The sequence below is a fragment of the Gadus macrocephalus genome, chromosome 16 (genome assembly GCF_031168955.1).
Source record: "Gadus macrocephalus chromosome 16, ASM3116895v1".
Classification (NCBI taxonomy): Eukaryota; Metazoa; Chordata; class Actinopteri; order Gadiformes; family Gadidae; genus Gadus; species Gadus macrocephalus.
In genome coordinates this window covers 25,510,450-25,516,972 of record NC_082397.1, presented here as the reverse complement: position 1 = coordinate 25,516,972, position 6,523 = coordinate 25,510,450, and the positions used below count along the sequence as shown (strand labels likewise).

At 41.3% G+C, this 6,523-nt stretch overlaps 1 long non-coding RNA gene across 1 annotated transcript; it reads left to right on the top strand.

The window, feature by feature from the left end:
- The first annotated feature begins 2,136 nt into the window (after positions 1-2,136).
- Positions 2,137-5,253, top strand: LOC132474818 (uncharacterized). The gene is made up of 4 exons (XR_009529738.1): positions 2,137-2,436; positions 2,871-2,961; positions 3,124-3,215; positions 3,404-5,253. It is a non-coding gene; the product is annotated as an uncharacterized LOC132474818 (long non-coding RNA).
- Positions 5,254-6,523: the final 1,270 nt, after the last annotated feature.

Here is a 6,523-nt window from a genome sequence, read left to right as displayed (position 1 = left end):
ACCATATATTTAATACCCAGATGTGCATAATTGTTGTACGTTTGGATGACTCTTTATTCTACCTAGTTTAGACGGTTTTGATTGACCTAGCTCAAGATTCACCAGGTGTCAGACGTAGGATTGTGGCACTCCTTGGGAGCCCCCGAGCCACACGTCGACTGCACCAGGTGTCAAGACGTAGGATTGTGGCACTCCTTGGGAGCCTCCGAGCCACGCGTTAATCGACTAGTCGTTCCTGCAGTGTTCTGAGGTGGTGACGGTGGAGCTCAATGGGAGGCTCCGGGAGAGTTAACAAGCACGGGCTCACACGGGGAGTGGTGACGGTGGGGCTCATGGGGAGGCCCCGGGAGAGTTGTCAATCACGGGCTCACACGGGGAGAAGTCAAGTAAGTCAGTAAGTCAGAAGGTTGAATTAATGTATCGATTTGATGTTGACCAACAAAAAACTAGATAATTATAATAATAAATACTGTTCATGTAATGGTATAGTTAGGTCTGGGACCTGCGTAGCTAAAAAAACTGTTTTGGAAATAGTAATGAACGTGTCCGAGACATGTATAGCTATAAAATACGTAAAGATAAAACTGGGTTTTACTTTACTTCACTTTGCTAAGACATATGTACGTTTGATGTGGTATGCAAAAGGTGGCGCAATCGGATGTTGTGCAGAGAATAAGGGGTATGCACGTTTGATGTGGTATGCGATGTACATAGGAGTGAATCATAGTGTGGACAACATCAAATGCGAGCAATAGGTGGAATAAATGAAGATTAGGTCATCCAATATACATAGTTAGTGTAGGACAATCGGGTAGTATGATGAAGGTAACTGTTATTATGAGATACGGTTAACACAGAAGTGATATTGAACATGCAAATTGTAACATTGTTATTTCCCTTTTACATCTTTTTGGTTATAGATAAGAAATGGATTAGCGATACATCTGCTGGGAAGGAAACCTATATGCTAGGGTTCTCAATTTGAGCCAGAAGTAGTGGGCTCACCTTTCAAATGCCACTGCTGCTGTAACGCTTTGATACAACGTCAGCGTTTCATAATATGATATTTTTTTAATTCTGATAAGTTGCGACACATAGGTATACTGACTCATGTATCGTTTACAGTTTAATGCATTTGAGAACAGTGTGGTGGTCTCAAGACGGCTGCATAGACCCACCAATATCGACCTTTGGTTTTGTGTACTGGTTTTCATTTCTCTTCACAATAGATTGGTTTAAATACAGATTATTAAGGAAAGGAACTTCAACTTGGTTGCACTACGGCGTTGTTAGGTTTGGTTGTCATTCAATGCGCATGGCTGAAGCAGTGCGCAAGGAGGGAGTGTGTAGTGTGAAATTAAATCAAAGTAGATACTGTAAAACAATTAAAATTAGAATTAAAGGAAATATGTTTTTGAACAACTAACTGCTGTACATGAGTTTGTATTTCTACAATAGAAACAAAAGTTCCAGAACCAGATGCAGACACACCCGGAGCCGACAAACTACCACCGCCGAGCAAGGACTAACAGTCACATGAGGAGATCAAATAACAGCAGGATTTGAATCGGTTCTGTTTTGGTTGTCCACCATTAGAAAAATATTGTTTGTATAAATAACATATCATAATCAGCAACAGTTCGTAAAGTTTTCCACGAATAAGGTTAAAGGAATATATAAGGTATGGATATGTTATTGACAGAGCAAGGAGGGGTGTATGCGATGAAAGGCACAACACTTTTATCCCCAATAACACAGCTCCGGATAGGTAGGTGACCAGGGCGCTGGCATAATTACAATCCCTCAGGTTAGAATTGGCAGAGAACTCCGGCATTAATGACCCTTTCACAGGATGGATGGAGAATATGTTTGGGAGGTGGAAAGGCATGATCCAGTAAGTGCCCGTCGCGGGAATAAATGCAGAGACCGTGTTAATTGTCACCGGCTGCCGTTGTATTCCCTGCACACGAGGGCTACTGCATCTGCTGGTCACCACAGCAGTGGGCGCTACAGAAGCGCCAAGTGCCATTCAGGCTCACATGGGGATCAGATATGATCCGATGAAAGTGAACGATACATCACCTGAGGGGCCCGACCCTATCCAGCTGTAATATGTAGAATAGTCAACACCTATAGACGGGTTTCTGTGCAACGTCATCGCAGATGTGCGCGCGCAGCCAGGGGGCAGAAAGTGGGACATTTGTCATTTGTTTACCAGCGGAGTCAGCGGAGAACGAAAATGACAAGGAGCTGTTGTGCTGTAAACTGCACGAATCGGCAAAAGGATGGATGGAAACTGTTTAATATCCCGAGAGGATCTCATCCTTTTGCCAAGAGAAGAAGAAGATTGTGGCTCCAGGCCATTAAAAGGGCGGATTGGCCGTCCCGAAGGTCCTAAAGGCGGCGAGAGTCTGTGCAGCGCCCACTTCGTTTCTGGTATGTTTGTCTTTTCCAACATGAGCTGGATAATGAGTAGGACTGCGTGTGATTTTACCATACTTAATGAGGATATATTAGTGTAATTTACTGACTAACTGGCCAACAAATTTGTCCGTCTTCTACTGAGTTTGTAAAGTTTAACGTTGGCTCGCGGTCGTAACCTATAAGTTTAGCTTTTGTTGTTACTGTAAGTACCAACATTAGCTGCATGGCTGGTGTAGGTTTCTTGGTTCAGGCTGAAAGTCATACAAGAAAGTGTCTTCACAGTTCACACAGCTAATGTTACAGTGTACGATTTTCTTTAACTCTGAACCCGTAACTTAAATGCTTGTGCTATTGGTGCTCATTATGACTGAGCTCGTAAATTAGCAAATAGGTTAAAAAATGTGAAAATAAACAATAAGCATAGCTAATCTCATTCTGTTTCTCAGGGTCACCGTCCATGGATTGTGATAGTCCAGATTTTGTTCCATCCGTTTTTTCACACAGCAGCAACTGAGACATCTCGGGAAAGGTGGCAAGGTCAGTGTCATGTATTTGAAATTTTCTAATTTCTTGGTAGCTTGTTAATTATCTGAGCAAATAAGATATTCTTGTGTGTCTTTCTTTATTATGTTATTGTATTATCTCTTAATGTGTTGATTATTTTGGGTTTTTAACTTAACTCTACTCTGTTTGTCCTAGATATGAAAGAAAGAGAATAAGAGATGAAGATAAGGCCCCTGCTACCTGCCCCACAAGCCAGCCTGAAGCAGATACTGCAGATTCTTCTGAAGGTATGCACAAGTCATACTATTAAGTGTGTGTTTGTGTTGGTTGGTTGGTTGATTGGTTGGTTGGTGGTCAGGTGAGTAGAGTGACAGAGAACCAGACAGATAGTCTGTGTGTTGTGTGTGTGTGTGTGTCTGTGTATGAAAGCTGATGTGTTGCACATGAGTTAATTTATCTCCTTTTTGTGTTGTAGATGAATGTAAGTTTGTGTCCAGAAAAGAGATGCACCAACTCAACCTGCAGTACAACCAGCTCCGTGATGATTATGAAGCTCTGAAAAGAGAACTGTATGCCACACAGGAAGAAAATAAACATCTGAAGGAGCAACTGAAGCAGTCCAAGTTTGGGTTTGATTCCATAAAAGACACAAATGCTAAAATATTTTTTTTTACTGGTTTACAATCATTACAAATGGTTATGTGGCTGCTGGATATTGTAAAAAGAAGCACACTTGTGCTTAAGGGTGGGTTAAGTTGGGAGAACCACCTCCTTTTGGTTCTAATGAAAGTAAGACTTGGACTCACCAACAGAGACCTTGCCTACAGATTTGGGCTTCCATTCTCAACTGTATCAAAAATACTAAGAGACTGGATACCCATGTTGTCCTCAATAGTGAAACCTTTGATAATGTGGCCTAGTAAGGATGCAGTGAGAGCAAACATGCCAAAGTGTTTTAAACCCAAATTTAGGAATTGTCGATGTAGACTGTACTGAAATCTTTATAGAAAGAACACACAATCTTAAAGCAAGGGCTGAAACCTGGTCAAATTATAAGCACCAAAACACAATGAAATATCTAATAGGAATCACACCAGCAGGAGCTATATCTTTTTTGTCTAGTGGGTGGGGAGGTCGTGCCTCTGACAAGGTAATAACTTTAGATTCTGCCTTTTTGGGTAAACTTGAGCATGGTGACGAGATCCTTGCTGATAGAGGTTTCCTTGTTGGAGAGGATTTGGCCAGTGTAGGAGCAACATTAAGAATACCAAGTTTCACGAAGGGGAAATCTCAGTTGCCAGGTTCTTGTGTTGACACTTCACGTCAGTTGTAAAGAGTCCGCATACATGTGGAACGAGTTATTGGTCAGCTTAAAACCTTTAAGATACTGAACACTGTCATACCCATCAGCCAAGTCGATATGCTAGATGACATTTTGACCATATGTGCTGGTCTTACGAACCTTAGGGGGGCTGTGGTGGCCCGGCGATAACTGTGTTCAGAGTCAAGGAGGTGTACATTATTTTCCATGATTGTGTCAGGCTTTTAAGGGCTAATGAGGGCAATGGTGGTCACTTACTACTTGCTCTCACTGTCTCTCTCACTTACTCATCACTCTCTTTCTCTCTGACTATAAAATTAATAACAGTTATGAATAACTAAATTTGATCAGACAGGATCATTCAGAGTACAAAAAGGTTGAGAACCACGCACGCAGAACTATTTCATTTATTTATGATAATGGAGAAACTGCGTTTAAAGCTGACATGGCAAATATTGAACATGAACTGAATGTTGTAAATGCAATATATTGAAGGCAATGCAATTAAAATTAAATGTACATCTCAACAATGAATGAGTGTACATAATTAATACTATATGAACTCATTTAACATTTATACCTGGACATTTTTTTTTTTTCTAGCTTTCAACTACGTTTTGAGTATTATCATTGTCTGCCGAACTCAAACTGCACTTCTTTCTGGCGATGAACAATATATATCAGTGCTGTTTGTGATTTTACGTAAATGTACATTCAGAAAAAAATAAATGAACACTTAAAGAGTCAGATGTGTTGTTTGTTTGTTGTTGTGTTGACAGTAATGAAGTCAGTTAGATTTTGTCAGGTGGTGTACCTATCCATCTTTGCTCATTACATCAGTTTTTTCTTAAATGCTGTTGTCCAGCATCCAGTATTTACCATTGTTGGATGTATCTATTTGCATCCACATTTCCATTTTTTGGAGTATCTGGTAATGTTCACACATGGATAGTGAAAGTGTTGGCAGCAGTCTGTGCACTTGATCATTTTGCCAAAGCTTGGCTTTTTGCAGTAGACATTTGATCTCTTCTGCCAGGTCAGGGTCTTTGCAGCGGCAGACAAGTTCTGGGAGGAGGTGGTCCATGAAGAAAGATTCAGCCTTGGGAAGAGTTTCTTGTAGAAAGGGCTCATCTCTCCGTAGCCGGAAAATGATGCTGCTTGTCTTCGTCCACACCATGAAGTCACACATGTCCATTTGAGAAACATACATTTGTAACTGGATCTGTGAGTAATATGGGTGGGTGGGTCGCAAGTCATAGTTTCCATCAAGGCAAAAGGATGCATCAGTCTCTGACCCCTCTAGTCCCTCCCTGTACTTGTATGGACACTTTATCTCTAGCAGGCCTGTTCCACAGCAGTCACAGGAGAATACCCCATCAGGAGAAGCAGCCAGGTACGGCTCATCTGCTCTCACTGTTAGACCCACTGCTTTTACATTAAAGTTCATGTGTATTTTCTTCATTTCTGTTTCATAATTTTTACGTGCTGTGTCCTCCATTTGCTTTCCCCACATGACAGCGGGTACAGTAAGATCTGTGGCATCGTATTGCATGTAAAGTAGCCTCGCCGTAAACATTTTTACTTTAACTTTGTTAGCGTTAACTAACATTATGATCGTGCTGCTGATATTGGAAACATCTAAAACAACCGTCAAAACCTGGTAAGTTGAGTGAAATTCACGGACATTTCAGTAAGTGTTTTTATGATTTGTGATGCAATGAAAAACAAAGCGATTTTTCAGTAAAATGACATTTTATTGCAACTGTGTCAGGGAGAACTTACAAGCAATACGGCATCTACATTGATATCAGTTCACTCCGAAGCAGGCTTTTGCCCCCTGGTTGCGCGCGCACATAGTATTGTTTGTACACAAGAAACCCGTCTATACTATTCTAGTAGAAGCACCTGTGTCTAAAATAATCAATATCCTGGATTTACTTGAATAACTAATTATTGAACCACCAAGACGGGTTGTGTTTGTTATTATATAGTATTGTTTGGTTGCGAGTGCAACCCGTTATTTCTGTATCGCTGCATTGATAATGGTACTGTTGATCTTCTTTGAGACGGTTGTTTACAGGCCACCTGTTGCTGACACGACGACGATGGAGAACCTGTTTGGAGGCTCCCATGATGTAAAAGTAACCTCTCTGTGAGCTGAGCCCTTGACAAGGAGGGACGAGTCTTGGGTTCATGAATTACAGGCCCTGACGGCGACAGAAGAAACAATGGCTGCGATAATAACAACGTCCAAAAAACCACCCCCATGCAACA